The sequence below is a fragment of the Amphibalanus amphitrite genome, unplaced genomic scaffold (assembly GCF_019059575.1).
Source record: "Amphibalanus amphitrite isolate SeventyFive unplaced genomic scaffold, NRLGWU_Aamphi_draft 000180F_arrow, whole genome shotgun sequence".
Taxonomy (NCBI): Eukaryota; Metazoa; Arthropoda; class Thecostraca; order Balanomorpha; family Balanidae; genus Amphibalanus; species Amphibalanus amphitrite.
In genome coordinates, this window is record NW_024881675.1 from 418,754 (window position 1) to 436,012 (window position 17,259).

General features: G+C 47.7%; 1 long non-coding RNA gene across 1 annotated transcript; it reads left to right on the plus strand.

Moving 5' to 3' along the window:
• The first annotated feature begins 14,542 nt into the window (after nt 1–14,542).
• Nucleotides 14,543–15,877, plus strand: LOC122384032. The gene is made up of 3 exons (XR_006256946.1): nt 14,543–14,753; nt 14,892–15,006; nt 15,358–15,877. It is a non-coding gene; the product is annotated as an uncharacterized LOC122384032 (long non-coding RNA).
• Nucleotides 15,878–17,259: the final 1,382 nt, after the last annotated feature.

Below are 17,259 nucleotides of genomic sequence, written 5' to 3' on the forward strand. Positions count from 1 at the left end.
ACTGGGAGGGCCCGTATCATGCCTGAGAGGGTCCATACCAGGCCTTAGAAGCCCCCTAGTAGTATAAAAAAGGTCCATATCAAGCCTCTGAGGGTCCCTACCAGTCAAGAAAGGGCCTTTGCCAGGCTCCAATGGCCATGACAAACTGAGGATCTACCGAACACCAGAAGGCCCATACCAGGCCTCAGGGGCCCAAACCAGGCTTCAGAAGGACCATATCAAGTCTCAACGGGCCAAGCCAGGTCTCTGAGGCCTCTACTAGGTCTTAGAAGTTTCATAATAGACTTAATGGGGGCCTGAAAGGTTTCCGAAGGCCCAGACCAGTCCGCAGAGGGCACCTACAAGGCCTCAGAAGGCCAATTTCAGGCCGCATAGACCGTAACAGACCTCGGAAGTCCCGTATCAAGCCACCAAGTGCCTATACCAGTCTTCAGCATGTCCACAATAGGCCTAATGGGGCGGAACAGGTCTCCGAATGCCCATTCGAGATGCATTAGGGTGGGTGTCAAGGTCACCGGAAGGTCATGGCAGGTCATTGACCTTTGATGACCTCGGTTCACTTTTTTCGAGTTTTACATGTATCTAGGCTAGTTTTTGGAGCTGAATTCGAATTTAGCAACCATTTGAACATTTACGAAGTAATTGTGGCCGTGCCTTCATAACATGTTACGAACTACGAAGCTGTCAGAGGCGGTTGCCTTCTACTACGAATACCCGGCAAAACCCTTACTGGTTGAACTGACCTGACCTGACCCGACCTGGTCTAAATGCATGAAGACATCATCTATGATCATAACTAACATGAGATTCGTGATCACCACCGCGAAAAACCTCACAGCAGCCACCCTTTACGACGTTCTGACATGTCCCGATTTTCCGACTTTTGGATCATTGACCTGACCTGGAAGGTTAGCGATGACCAAGGACCTTAAAATTGGGTATCATCGGCTTCCTCTCGTCACGGGCAGCACGCTCGTTTTTTTTCTGCGAAGGTCTAGCTTGATCAGGGGCGAAACGGCAAGGGGGGCCCAACGGACTCCCGCCCCCTATACGTTCGTGGCTGGAAAAACACCAATACGGGCGAGGGTTAACCTTCGCATGTGTGCAGCGCTTGCCAGCTTCTAATGTGTATGGGGGGGGGGGGGGTCGGTTGGACCCCTTTGCCGTTTGGCCCCTGATCGAGCTAGAGCTTCGCGAAAAAAAAGCGTGTTGCCCGTGACGAGAGGAAGCCGATGATACCTAGTTTTAACCCTCGCACGACCAGGCCATTTCTCATAACACGAACGACCAGGGGGGGGGGGTTGTTACGACCCCCCCCTGGCGTTTCGAAACGGAAGGTCGTAGAGCTTAGCGGAAAAAACCAACGGATTGCTCTCAACGAGATCTCGCGATTGGTGGTATATGTTTTGGTCCTAGGTCAACATTTGACCTACTTTTGACCGGTCAAAGGTCAAATTTTCGGAAAAATAGACTTTTTTCAACTTTCGGCGGCGATTGCGGCAAAACGGTGGGAGATATCGACTTGAAATCTTCACTATCGTGTTCTTTGATCAATTCTCTATCGTTTGGTATGTATTTCGTTTCCCTAGCTTTAAAAATGGCGCGTTGGGAGCGCCGGAAGTCGGCAAGGTCACAGTCGGCGGCAGAAATTCGAAAAATCAAAATTTAAATTTTTGAAATCTGATTGTATTTTTGGATTTGGGAGGTCCATTTGCTCCCTATAGAAGCTAATATTGCTGCATATTCCCATTGAGGTGACAAGAATTAGCAAAATAGTGGTTCGGGCGCTTTTCAAAAATAGTACCGGACGCTGTTCCTCTTGTGACGTCATAGCTCCGTGACCTGACCTGACCCGGTCAAATTTCTTATACCATATGATAGCCAATACTTGCCCCAACATGCATGGGAAGTTTCATCACGATCCATCAACCGATGTCCGTACCACCGGCAGGAAACCTCGGGCGTTGGCACTCAGTTTGTGAAAATCCGGCCGGAGGCTGTACCTCTTATGACGTCATAACTCCGTGACCTGACATGACCCGATCAATTTTTTTTTTCGGCAAAAGATGCGCAAAGGTTGCCCCAGAGGGTATTGAAAATTTCAGCCCGCTACGACAAGCCGTTTAGCGTGCACTTCGAAAAAACCTCAGGGGGGGGGTTGATACAACCCCCCCCCCCCCTAGGCGTTCTAGGGTTAAGGTCCTAGGTCATTGGTTGACCTTCCAGGTCAGGTCAATGACCCAAAAGTCACGAAAATCGGGACCTGTTAGAAAGTCGTAAAGTGTTGCTGCTAAGGGGTTATTCGCGGTGCTGCTCACGAATATCGTGTTAGTTTTGATCTCAGATATCTTTAAGCATTTAGACCAGGTCGGGTCAGGTCAGGTCAGGTCAACCAGTAGGGGTCGTGACGGGTATTCGTAGTACGTGTCAACCGCCTCTGACAGCTTCGTAACATGTTACAAAGGCACCAAAACTACTTCGTAAATGTTCAAATGGTTTCTAAATTCGAATTCAGCTCCAAAAACTAGCCTAGAAACATGTAAAACTCGAAAAAGTGAACCGAGGTCACCAAAGGTCAATGGCCTGACCTGACCTTCAGGTGACCTTGACATCCACACAAATGCATGGAAGCAACATCAAATCACATGTTTGAACGTTTGAAGCCACGAAAAGCTTGCAAACGCGCGGCTAATGCGAGCCGACATACGCCGAATCGCGATTCCGGCCAAACATGGTCTCGGAAAATAGGTCACAGGTCAAAGGTCACTTGGGTCAGGGTCATGAGATTTTAAGAGTAGGTGTAAAATTGATCAAATCGAGGGTACTGAAAGTTTCGTCTTGATCGGCCGCTTTTTGCGCGAGTTATTTGCGAAAACCCGTGGGGGGTCCATCCGACCCCCCCCCCCCTACACATGCGAGGGTTAAGAGTGTGTCTTTTAACACAAAAGTTATTGTGTAGAAGGCAACGGTTGTGGGAATGGTAGGTCAAGGGTCAAGGTACAAATAAAGGCTTGCACAATGCACAGTATTGGTGGTATTGACGATATTTCGTAAAGTTTGGGCCCCCATCTTGTTTGGGCCCTTTTTCTGAAAACCTGCCCCCGCAAGGCGAAATCCGTGGCGCCGTCCCTGCAATAGGGCTTCATACCGATTAACCGACGCGACGGACCGGTTTATAAATCGCCGTGTTTATTTGCAACATGACCAAATGTTACTGATTAACTGCTAACAAATTTAAGAGATAAGATATATATTAATATTTCCAACCGAGCTTATAATTTCACTTATTCCCTTCGTAGGTGTGTCGCAGTAGACACGTGTACGGGAGCTTGGCGGCCTCACTACAAAACAGAGCAAAATGAAAAATGGTGTTACCACGGTAGAGTCAATGCTTCACTGTCAAATTCAAGATCAACTCTAATTTTATTTCATTTTCAATTTGAATCGAACAACGTATATGTATTTACCTTAAGTATTTACCTTAACCCTATTCCTGGCGGGGGGGGGGCCTCAGGAGCCCCCCCCCCCCTGAGGTTTTTTGGTTATTTCTCCCAAACGCGTTGAGCTAGGAAGCTCAAATTTTCTGACTTTTCCTAAAAGGCTTCTACGCAACATGTCTGAAAATTTTGAGTTGATCTGACCTCAGGTCAGGTCACCAGAGGCAGTTTGGTGACCCTACCTCAGAAAAGTTTGCAATCACGCCAGAGCTAGAGTTTTTGACCGATCAATTTCTTCTCTTCAGGGTTTTGTTAGGGTACCAGTATGTGCAATTTGTGTATCTCGGAATTTTGATATCGGTGACCTAAGGTCAGGTCAATTTCGCGACCTCCCCATTATAAGTCAATGGGGGAAAAATCAACTCCCTGTTTTTACCACTAAAACGGGTCGGAGTGGCCCCATATACCATACATGACTTCATATACGATCAACCTTCACTACCTTGAGGTCTGTTTTGCTGTTGGGCAGCTGTGAGGTCATGTGACGTCATCAAAGGTCACCAAAGGTTTTTGGCCAATAACTCCGTACAGGAACAAGATACAGACGCGTGGATGGTCTCATTGTGTTCAGCTCGTCAAGGCGCATCGAATGATATGCATGATGACCTCGAGGTCACGTGACCTGAGGTCAACCTTTGACCTTGACCTTTCGAGGTCAACATATATATCATTCGATGCGGATTGACGAGAGGATCACGATGATGCCCTTAGTTTGTTCCTATCTTGACTAATTCGAAAGTTATTCGAGAAAAACTCTCCATATCTAGCGCCGCCATTTTGACTTTTTCGACCCCTGTGACGTCATCTTTGACCTGACCTGAAAATGACCTTAGTAAAAATTGTAGATCTTGGCCGTGCGTATCCGATGCCGTTTACCGCTTGTCGCTATCTTGCTTCGTTCTCGAGATCTCAGGGGGGCCGAATCGGCCCCCCCCGCCAGTTTCTTGTCCCGGCGGAGCCCGCCAGGAATAGGGTTAAGTAAAGGTCATTAGGTACCCTTTCGAGTAATCAGACCCTTTACTCAAGAGATGCCTCCTCTTCCTCTGACGAAGACGAGTAGGCTGCCATGCTAGGTGAGGCCATACATTGATGGCCACGATGATCATTAGTATGAGAACTTGTAGTTGAACTTTTCAGGGTGGTCCTTCCATTCCTTCCCCAGTCTGTACTTAAACACATCGACATTTGGAGCATCGATGGTGTGGGTTGACAGCTTGTTCCATGTCTGAGTTACTCGTGCCGCAAAGAAGGCTTTTCTGGGTCCCAATTGATGTTGAACTTGAAGTTTTTGATCGTGACCTCGGGTGACACGGCTGAGAGAGTTCTTGAACATGCTGTTGTGACAACACGGGCACTCTCTTTGGAAGTCCACCTTGTCGAAGCCTTTCAATATTTTGAAAGTCTCGATGATGTCCGACCGTTTCCGTCGGAATTCCAGAGTAGGTAAATTAAGGCTCCTGAGGCGATCTGAATATGAAAGGTGATACAGTCCGTTCACCAGCCTTGTTGCCCGCCGCTGCACCTGTTCGAGTGCATCTTTGTCCTTTTTGAACTTGGGACTCCATATAACAGTTGCATACTCGAGGTGGAGCCTAACAATGCTTTTGTACAAGGCTTGGAAAATGTCGCTGTCAATGTTTGCAAAGGTATGCTTGATTGCACCAAGAATTCTATTGGCCTTGTTAATCTGGTTAGTGACATGTTTTGAGAAGGATAGCTTCATGTCCATAGTGACTCCCAGGTCCTTTTCCTCATAGACTGCTTCAAGGGTATGTTTGCCTCCACCCATAGTTGTCATGGTATACTCACTTCCAGGATTTGTTGGTCCTAGATGCATGACCTTGCACTTGAGTGGATGAAAGATCATCTGCATTGTTTTTGCCCAATCTTGCAAAGAGTTGATGTCCTCTTGCAGATTGTGAAGTTCACCATCGCGCTCGTTGATGACTTGGTAGACCTTGGTATCGTCCGCAAACATAGAGATATGAAAATTTAAGAGGTCGGGAACATCACAGACAAACATGGAAAACAAGAGAGGCCCGAGCACTGAGCCTTGCGGCACTCCACTTGTTACATACTCCCAGTCTGAGAGTGATCCATTGACGTTCACCCTTTGCCGCCTGCCTGTTAGAAAACTCCTTATCCACTGATGAGTCTTTGCATTCACCCCTAGAGCCTGGACCTGGGCTAGAAGCCGTTCATGGGGCACAGTGTCGAACGCTTTGGCATAGTCCAGAAACACAACATCCACGGGTAAGCTGTGGCTTAGCGCTTCCGTCCAAATATCAAGAGCTTCCAGTAGGTTTGTGACCGTAGATTTCCCTGTGATGAAACCATGTTGTTGGCGAGCGATAAGATTGTTTGTCTTCAGGTGAGCAATGATGTCCTCGCATATGATCCTCTCCAGAATCTTGCATAATATTGATGTCAGTGACACTGGTCGGTAGTTCGCGGGATCACTTTTGTCGCCTTTTTTTAAATATTGGCGTGACGGTGGCCACCTTCCACTGCCGTGGAACTTCTCCAGTTTCAATACTTTTACAGAACAGAGATGTGATGGGTGTCGCAAGTTGGTCAGCAAGTTCGTGCAAAACACGAGGGTGCATGTTGTCGGGGCCTGGCGATTTATCAATCTTCAGTGTTTTCAGCTTGGCATGGACTCGCTGAACAGTTATCGCAACTTGCATCTCTGCCTCCAAAGGCTTTGGAGCTAACGTTGGGATCGATGACTTGTCTTCCTTTGTGAAAACGCTTGCGTACTGATGATTCAATATATCAGCCTTGTGTTTGTCGTTAGTTGCCAGTTCACCATTAGCACTACGCAAGTCCGAGATACCACATTTTGATTTCCTGCGACGGTTGACGTAGTTCCAAAACACTTTGTGATTTCCTTTGACTTCTTTAGCCAGCTTCGACTCGAATTCCCGCCTTGCTTTCCTGGTCGCGTGGGTACCTTCATTTCTTGCCTTGACATAACTTTGGTAATCATTACTGTCCTTGGTGTTCAGAAAACGAACCCAAGCGTGATGTTTTTTCTTCACCATTCTAAGAGCACTCCGATTCATCCACAGGGGATTTCCTCTTTTCGCTTTCTTGTTGGTGTCCAGCTTGGGCACGTACCTATCCATTAAATCCGTGATCGTTTGTTCGAGCGTATCTGCCATCTCATGCACAGATTTGCCTTCAAATAGTCCTTGCCAGTCAACGTCCAGTGCTTTCCTCATTTCTTCATAGTTGGCTTTGTGGTAATTCAGTACCACACTCTTTCTTAATGGAACGTAAGGGACAAACGATATAGTAAATGAGACACTGGCATGATCGCTTGCTCCAACCGGGTCTCCAATTGTCAGTTGTTCCACCAAGTCTCGCTCATTTGTAAAGAGTAGGTCATCGAGAGTAGAGCGCTGTCCATCTCTGTATCTTGTTGGCTCTGTTATATGCTGTAGAAAGTAGGTATCGTGTATACATTCGATAAACTTACGAGCTGGACTGTTCTGGCTGACACCTTCTGGAACTTCTGGGTCCGGGGTCCAGAATATTTCTGGGTGGTTAAAGTCACCGACTATAACCTTGTGCGAATGATTTGTGGATGCTGCCCAGCCAAGCATTTTGTGAAGATCAGGATCTTGAGGAATAGCTTTACTTGGTGATCCACTTCTGTAGATCACCCCAAAAAGCATACTTGCTCCACGCCGAGCATTAATCGTAATTCAGGTGCAATCCTGAAAGTTGCAGTCTCCCGTGGGGTAAACTTGTTTGGCCATCAGATTCTTTTTGACATAAATTCCCGTGCCCCTAGTAGCTCCGGCTGAAAAGTTGCTAGTAAATAATTCGTAGTCGGGCAGTTCCATTACAGGGTGTTCAGTAGGGTTGTTCAAAAAAACCGAATTTTGGAAAAGTATATGGGCTCATGGCTCATGTGGTGCGGTATTCTTTTCTGAGACCAATGATGCCCTTTTTACTGAAAAGTATTAACTGTTAGGGGCTCCTCAAACGGCTTAAAGAGGACCATGTTACGCCCGCCGACCGACCGGTGTCAATAAGGGCGAGAGTTCGACGCCGCACGGCGGCGGCAGCGCCTTATCGGCACCGCGCGCCACGACATCTGCCGGGCGGCCGGCTGGGCGGTGGGAAGTTATAAGTGCGTGGTCTTATTGCACACGATCGGGGTGAGCTATCCCATGTTTTCGGGGCGGAAAGTTTCAGTGCAGCATCGGTGCGTCTGCCACGGTGGTCTGTGTCGATGGTATAGAAAATAACTCAAGCAGAGCTCAGAAAAGAATGAATGATTCCGGGTAGTTGCCTCGAAACAATCCGTTTCAAGAATACAGCTGCCTTCTTTACGTACTGTATCACTTGTTAATTCTTCAAAAAGCAAACTCTGAGCAATAACACACCTCTTTGCGTTGCTGTCGACAATTTACGTTAGTTTTTGACGGTGGCTCGCACCCCAATATGCTGCCGCGCAACTTTATTCCAACGGCGAAACGGCAACTTCGCGAGAATCGAAAATTCACGATATACGTACAGCAGGGGCTGGCAATGCAGTATGCACAAGGACAGAATATGGAGGAGACCCGACAGTCATCGGCCCAAGTTTGGGGGTGGCTTTGACGAGCATATGCGTCACCAATGTCATTATTCAGATACGTTGATGTCAGATGCTGGGGCAACAGAATCGACGCCAGGTGTAGGTAACTTAGATTAGCGGGTCGAAAGAAAACATAACATGTCTGGGAATGACAGAGTGGCCACCCTGACAGTGTGACGAAGTGAGACATGAGTAGAGACATTAGCCGGAGTACCTACTCATATAAATCAAGCGCCGTTTATCCAATCCTTCGAGCATAAGCGACGCCGGCAGTCCGGCCAGGGCGGCCGTGCCCACCGATGCCGAGGGCTGTTCACGGGCCCTGTGTGCGGTTGGACCGCACACAGCCTCCAAGCTCCGCCCACTGCGTCCCTACGTCAGCCTTCCGTCACCGCACACAGCGACCGCTGTGGCCGGTCGGGACCGGCCACAGGAATCCGTCCACCGCACGCAGCCGTGACGTCAGAGCCGCCTACCCATCCCCTACCCCCACGCCTGCTGGACGCTCCGCACACACCGCACGCAGCAGTGTGCGGTGCCCGTGAACACCCCTCCGACCAAGACCCGAATCCAGACCCGGCATAGAAAACAGCTCTGCCCTGACGTGACACATTACCCCGGTGTGTCACTCATGACGGATAGACCAATGCAGGAGCCTTGTCAGCTCCTGTTGTACCTACTTCGTTAAATTTTCGATTCTCGCTAAGTTGCCGTTTCGTCGTTGGAATAGAGTTACGCGGCAGCATATTGGGGCTGCGAGCCACCGTCCAAAAGCAACTTAAATTGTCAACAGCAATGCAAAGAAGTCTGTTATTGCTCAGAGCTTGCTTTTTGAAGAATTAACAAGTGATACAGTACGTTAAGAAGGCAGCTGTATTCTTGAAACGGATTATTTCGAGGCAACTACCCGGAATCATTCATTCTTTTCTGAGCTCTGCTTGAGTTATTTTCTATACCATCGACACAGACCACCGTGGCAGACGCACCGATGCTGCACTGAAACTTTCCGCCCCGAAAACATGGGATAGCTCACCCCGATCGTGTGCAATAAGACCACGCACTTATAACTTCCCACCGCCCAGCCGGCCGCCCGGCAGATGTCGTGGCGCGCGGTGCCGATAAGGCGCTGCCGCCGCTGTGCGGCGTCGAATTCTCGCCCTTATTGACACCGGCCGGTCGGCGGGCGTAACATGGTCCTCTTTAAGCCGTTTGAGCAGCGCCTAGCAGTAATACTTTTCGGAAAAAAGAGTATCATTGGACTCAGAAAAGAATACCGCACCACATGAGCCATGAGCCCATATACTTTTCCAAAATTCGGTTTTTTTGAACAACCCTAGTGTTCAGGCATCGACCCAACTTTAGGTTTCATTTCTGTTAATGCAAGAATATCATAGCTCTCAAGTGCAGTGAGTGCCAGCATCGCGTCGTATTTGCTCATAATAGAATTGTCGATGTTGGCAAATGGCATAAAACACTTTCAATGAGTTAACAGTATGGGTTACAGGCCCGGCAGGTTTCTTGTCGTCTTGAATGTCTAGTCTCGCTGTGATGGTACCATGACAATTTCGTTCCGTTTGATCATCCATCTCTTTTCTGGAAAAGCTTGGCGCTTTTCCTGGAGCAGTGCTCACAAGTTTTTTGAAGCTTCAAGCTGGCATTTTGTCAGATCTGGACGGATAAAGACACTAGCATACGTTTCGTCGTGGCTTGTTCGCAAATCCTTCGCTTTAGCCAAGATCAGCTTCTTCTCACTCAGCGCTTCAAGTTTCACTCTTAGTATTCTGGAACCTGTGTCTTTCTTCTTTCCAAGCAAGCCGTGTCGCCTCCTGTAACTTCACAGATAGTTTAAACTCAGATTTGATCATTTCCTTAAATGCTGTAATGTCTCCTTCGCTGCTACCGGTCTCAGGGAGGTTGAAAACTGCCAAGTTGAGTTTCCTATTTTCGATGTCTTCTAGTTCACTGAGACCTCTCTTCAGGGCTCTGGTATCAGTGTCCTTTTTTACTAGGTTTGACTTTACGGTCACGGACAGTTCCTCTAGTCTGGTTTCCAATGCTGTCATGCTAGCTGCTGCTTGAGCGTAGCTGGGACTGCGCACTTATGTGATATAATGCGTCGTCATTGAGAAGTTCGAGAGCTAAAAGTTCAGTGTAGATTGTCGTATTATGAAATATGAACAATAAATAGCAGTGCACAAGCTGTTTGGAATTAGCAGCGTAGCAGTCAAGCCAAGTGACTGAAGTGGGATCTCCAGAAGGTACAGGGTGACACAAAAAAGCGGTCATCACCAAATTTCGAATAACTTCGGAAGTTTTATTCAGATCATCACCAAACGTCGGCCACTTAAGGTCACACCTATGTAGCAGACATCCACCAAGTTTCAAGTCTTCACTACGAATACTTTTAGTACAGTGTGTGTTTTACGGACGCTCCACAATGTGCTCCAGGTGAGCGCCCCGGCGCTGCAGGGCGTAGGCACACTTGCATCCGGCGGGCAAAGTTGTCGATAACCCGATGGCTGTGCACTTTACAGAGTGCAATGGCCTCTGGAGACAGTGCTCAGGGGGTGTGCTACCCCTGAAACGTTATTCTTATCGGGTTATCGGCAACTTTGCCCGCCGGATGCAGGTGTGCCTAGTGCCTAAGCCCTGCAGCGCCGGGGCGCTCACCTGGAGCACATTGTGGAGCGTCCGTAAAACACACACTGTACTAAAAGTATTCGTAGTGAAGACTTGAAACTTGGTGGATGTCTGCTACATAGGTGTGACCTAAAGTGGGCGACGTTTGGTGATGATCTGAATAAAACTTCCGAAGTTATTCGAAATTTGGTGATGACCGCTTTTTTGTGTCACCCTGTACCTTCTGGAGATCCCACTTCAGTCACTTGGCTTGACTGCTACGCTGCTAATTCCAAACAGCTTGTGCACTGCTATTTATTGTTCATATTTCATAATACGACAATCTACACTGAACTTTTAGCTCTCGAACTTCTCAATGACGACGCATTATATCACATAAGTGCGCAGTCCCAGCTACGCTCAAGCAGCAGCTAGCATGACAGCATTGGAAACCAGACTAGAGGAACTGTCCGTGACCGTAAAGTCAAACCTAGTAAAAAAGGACACTGATACCAGAGCCCTGAAGAGAGGTCTCAGTGAACTAGAAGACATCGAAAATAGGAAACTCAACTTGGCAGTTTTCAACCTCCCTGAGACCGGTAGCAGCGAAGGAGACATTACAGCATTTAAGGAAATGATCAAATCTGAGTTTAAACTATCTGTGAAGTTACAGGAGGCGACACGGCTTGCTTGGAAAGAAGAAAGACACAGGTTCCAGAATACTAAGAGTGAAACTTGAAGCGCTGAGTGAGAAGAAGCTGATCTTGGCTAAAGCGAAGGATTTGCGAACAAGCCACGACGAAACGTATGCTAGTGTCTTTATCCGTCCAGATCTGACAAAATGCCAGCTTGAAGCTTCAAAAAACTTGTGAGCACTGCTCCAGGAAAAGCGCCAAGCTTTTCCAGAAAAGAGATGGATGATCAAACGGAACGAAATTGTCATGGTACCATCACAGCGAGACTAGACATTCAAGACGACAAGAAACCTGCCGGGCCTGTAACCCATACTGTTAACTCATTGAAAGTGTTTTATGCCAACATCGACAATTCTATTATGAGCAAATACGACGCGATGCTGGCACTCACTGCACTTGAGAGCTATGATATTCTTGCATTAACAGAAATGAAACCTAAAGTTGGGTCGATGCCTGAACACCCTGTAATGGAACTGCCCGACTACGAATTATTTACTAGCAACTTTTCAGCCGGAGCTACTAGGGGCACGGGAATTTATGTCAAAAAGAATCTGATGGCCAAACAAGTTTACCCCACGGGAGACTGCAACTTTCAGGATTGCACCTGGATTACGATTAATGCTCGGCGTGGAGCAAGTATGCTTTTTGGGGTGATCTACAGAAGTGGATCACCAAGTAAAGCTATTCCTCAAGATCCTGATCTTCACAAAATGCTTGGCTGGGCAGCATCCACAAATCATTCGCACAAGGTTATAGTCGGTGACTTTAACCACCCAGAAATATTCTGGACCCCGGACCCAGAAGTTCCAGAAGGTGTCAGCCAGAACAGTCCAGCTCGTAAGTTTATCGAATGTATACACGATACCTACTTTCTACAGCATATAACAGAGCCAACAAGATACAGAGATGGACAGCGCTCTACTCTCGATGACCTACTCTTTACAAATGAGCGAGACTTGGTGGAACAACTGACAATTGGAGACCCGGTTGGAGCAAGCGATCATGCCAGTGTCTCATTTACTATATCGTTTGTCCCTTACGTTCCATTAAGAAAGAGTGTGGTACTGAATTACCACAAAGCCAACTATGAAGAAATGAGGAAAGCACTGGACGTTGACTGGCAAGGACTATTTGAAGGCAAATCTGTGCATGAGATGGCAGATACGCTCGAACAAACGATCACGGATTTAATGGATAGGTACGTGCCCAAGCTGGACACCAACAAGAAAGCGAAAAGAGGAAATCCCCTGTGGATGAATCGGAGTGCTCTTAGAATGGTGAAGAAAAAACATCACGCTTGGGTTCGTTTTCTGAACACCAAGGACAGTAATGATTACCAAAGTTATGTCAAGGCAAGAAATGAAGCTACCCACGCGACCAGGAAAGCAAGGCGGGAATTCGAGTCGAAGCTGGCTAAAGAAGTCAAAGGAAATCACAAAGTGTTTTGGAACTACGTCAACCGTCGCAGGAAATCAAAATGTGGTATCTCGGACTTGCGTAGTGCTAATGGTGAACTGGCAACTAACGACAAACACAAGGCTGATATATTGAATCATCAGTACGCAAGCGTTTTCACAAAGGAAGACAAGTCATCGATCCCAACGTTAGCTCCAAAGCCTTTGGAGGCAGAGATGCAAGTTGCGATAACTGTTCAGCGAGTCCATGCCAAGCTGAAAACACTGAAGATTGATAAATCACCAGGCCCCGACAACATGCACCCTCGTGTTTTGCACGAACTCGCTGACCAACTTGCGACACCCATCACATCTCTGTTCTGTAAAAGTATTGAAACTGGAGAAGTTCCACGGCAGTGGAAGGTGGCCACCGTCACGCCAATATCTAAAAAAGGCGACAAAAGTGATCCCGCGAACTACCGACCAGTGTCACTGACATCAATATTATGCAAGATTCTGGAGAGGATCATATGCGAGGACATCATTGCTCACCTGAAGACAAACAATCTTATCGCTCGCCAACAACATGGTTTCATCACAGGGAAATCTACGGTCACAAACCTACTGGAAGCTCTTGATATTTGGACGGAAGCGCTAAGCCACAGCTTACCCGTGGATGTTGTGTTTCTGGACTATGCCAAAGCGTTCGACACTGTGCCCCATGAACGGCTTCTAGCCCAGGTCCAGGCTCTAGGGGTGAATGCAAAGACTCATCAGTGGATAAGGAGTTTTCTAACAGGCAGGCGGCAAAGGGTGAACGTCAATGGATCACTCTCAGACTGGGAGTATGTAACAAGTGGAGTGCCGCAAGGCTCAGTGCTCGGGCCTCTCTTGTTTTCCATGTTTGTCTGTGATGTTCCCGACCTCTTAAATTTTCATATCTCTACATGTTTGCGGACGATACCAAGGTCTACCAAGTCATCAACGAGCGCGATGGTGAACTTCACAATTTGCAAGAGGACATCAACTCTTTGCAAGATTGGGCAAAAACAATGCAGATGAGCTTTCATCCACTCAAGTGCAAGGTCATGCATCTAGGACCAACAAATCCTGGAAGTGAGTATACCATGACAACTATGGGTGGAGGCAAACATACCCTTGAAGCAGTCTATGAGGAAAAGGACCTGGGAGTCACTATAGACATGAAGCTATCCTTCTCAAAACATGTCACTAACCAGATTAACAAGGCCAATAGAATTCTTGGTGCAATCAAGCATACCTTTGCAAACATTGACAGCGACATTTTCCAAGCCTTGTACAAAAGCATTGTCAGGCCCCACCTCGAGTATGCAACTGTTATATGGAGTCCCAAGTTCAAAAAGGATAAAGATGCACTCGAACAGGTGCAGCGGCGGGCAACAAGGCTGGTGAACGGACTGTCTCACCTTTCATATTCAGATCGCCTCAGGAGCCTTAATTTACCTACTCTGGAATTCCGACGGAAACGGTCGGACATCATCGAGACTTTCAAAATATTGAAAGGCTTCGACAAGGTGGACTTCCAAAGAGAGTGCCCGTGTTGTCACAACAGCATGTTCAAGAACTCTCTCAGCCGTGTCACCCGAGGTGAGGTCACGATCAAAAACTTCAAGTTCAACATCAATTGGGACCCAGAAAAGCCTTCTTTGCGGCACGAGTAACTCAGACATGGAACAAGCTGTCAACCCACACCATCGATGCTCCAAATGTCGATGTGTTGAAGTACAGACTGGGGAAGGAATGGAAGGACCACCCTGAAAAGTTCAACTACAAGTTCTCATACTAATGATCATCGTGGCCATCAATGTATGGCCTCACCTAGCATGGCAGCCTACTCGTCTTAGTCAGAAGAAGAGGAGGCATCTCTTGAGTAAAGGGTCTGATTACTCGAAAGGGTACCTAATGACCTTTACTTAAGGTAAATACTTAAGGTAAATACATAAACGTTGTTCGATTCAAATTGAAAACGAAATAAAATTAGAGTTGATCTTGAATTTGACAGTGAAGCATTGACTCTACCGTGGTAACACCATTTTCATTTTGCTCTGTTTTGTAGTGAGGCCGCCAAGCTCCCGTACACGTGTCTACTGCGACACACCTACGAAGGGAACAACATTCCCGAGGCGGTGGATATCTGCAACTGTCTGGACTCGTGGCTCGGCCTGCTGGATGTGAGTACAGTCTGCTCGCTTGCTCGTGGTTTATAAATGCTCCTGCTGCAAAAACTACGGTTCATTGATTTTGTTTCAAAATGAGGGTTTGCTTGATTCGTTGAAGCGGCTGCCTGCTACCTGCTATTTTTTTTTTTTGGCATTTGCGACTCTTCTAAAAAAGCAATGCTTACTTCAGCCTGCAGTGGCTCTTAATTTATTCAAGGCGTTACGTGCCTATATGATTCATTTGAACACATTGGCAAACTCTGTCATGCCGTTGTCCAGTTTCAGCCGGGTGCTGCTACTGCTATGCCCTTGTTAGCACGTTCTCTACTCACATCTGACATATTCTTCCCCTGTCGTGTTCAGGAGAGCCAGAAGTCCCGGCCCGACCCGAACTCTGTGCTGGGTCGCTGGCGAACGCCGCCCACCTGGTCACACCTGTTCGACCCGGCTCCCGACGCGTCGCTCTACTGAGGCGGGGTCACAGGGGACATCGGTCTTGGCATCGCTCCTCCGGCGCAGGGCCAGGTAGGGCGGGGGAGTGTCACTTGCCTGGACTGCCTACTGACTACTCTACTATGTTTCATCTGCCAGCGCTGCAAGTAAAGGTGGTATGGTTTGCTGATGTTTTCTATCATAGTTTGTGGGCGAGAACTGGAAACGGTTGTGCGGTGTGCACTTTGGGCCGACTAGCATTAAAAGACTGACGTCGTACCGTACTTCGTCAATGTTCCAGTGACTGTGTTCGGTGAGAACCTGAACTGTGATGCTATAATTTGTGGTGGTGTCAGCTCGTGTGAATCGAAATGATGTGATACCCGGGTGGTACCTCTCCATTACGAATATGAGCCATGGGCTGCTACTGTCCAAACTCCGAATACAACAAACACATACATACATACATACATACATAAAGGTTTATTTGACCACGTGACGGTCAACGACTGGTAAAAAGGCCGTACATGAGCTGTGCAATGGTGGCACCACATGAAGAAGTGAAAAGCATCACAAAAATTAAAAACACAGTGCATTTCAAAAGAGCTCCGAACATATCTACGTGGGGATCACATCCTGTTCATTAGATCTATGAGTACAGGCACAGTGGACTTTTTATACCGCTCAGTTTTGGCCCGCGGTACGACAAACTTTCGCTGCCGGCGCAGAGGGCGCCTCACATTTTCCAGCTGCTCGCCCGGGTACAGTGGGTGGGCGGGGTTGGCGAGGATGTCGGCCGCCAGCTTGCAGAGGACAGCATCGCGACGCTCACTCAGAGTCTCGAGGTTGAGGAGCTGGCAGGCAGAGGCGTAGTCGGTGTAGTTTTCGTATCCTATCATGATTTTGCAAGCTCTTTTCTGAACTTGCTCGATTGCTTGTGCTTGTTGCTGTGTCAGTCCCGTGTGCCACAGTTGAGAGCAGTATTCCAGACATGGACGAATGAAGCTGATGTAGACGGCGCGGATATCGCTCAGATCTGCATGGAACTGACGGAGGACTGTGAGCATGAACAGCCTGCGAGAGGCGTTTTTTGTGATATGATTTGTATTTGCCGTCCACTTTAAGTCAGAAGTAATATGGACTCCGAGAAGTTTCATGGTAGAGACGACAGGTACTGGTTCGTTGTTAATGATTACTGTGCCGTCCATATCCGTGTTGTGAGAGAAGTTGCAGATGAGTATATGACACTTTTTTCCGTTGATCTTCATGAGATTGTTCTCTGACCATGTTTCCAGAGTGGATGCGGCCGTCTGGGCTTTCTGAAGGACAATGTTTGCATCTCTTGCAGGAGACAGGATGCCGATACTGAGGTCGTCCACATACTTCCACCGATGATCTTCGGTAACTGCGCAGTCATTTATATGAGCCAAAAATGCAATCGGGGCGATTTTTTTCCCTTGGGGCGTTCCACACGTGGTAGTGAGCTCTGATGAGACAGGATTCGAGCCACCAAGTCGAACGACCTGTTTCCGCTCGTTGAGGAAGCTGGCTACTGTAGGCACGATGGAGGGACGAACTTGCTGGTCCAGTAGTTTCCTGAGCACGACATCATGGCTAACCAGGTCGAAGGCCTTGGAAAAATCGATCGCCAGGATGGCCGCAGCGTTTGAAGAGCTGTCTGTGTCAAACACCAGCGAGTTGTGATATACTGGTGTACCACGAGTGTAAGTGTATTTCCATTAACGATGGACATAAATACACGAGTCACAGCCAGACTATCCACCGGTAAAATCCCTGCGAAAAGTAGCGACGAGACCATCCAATGACAGCAGT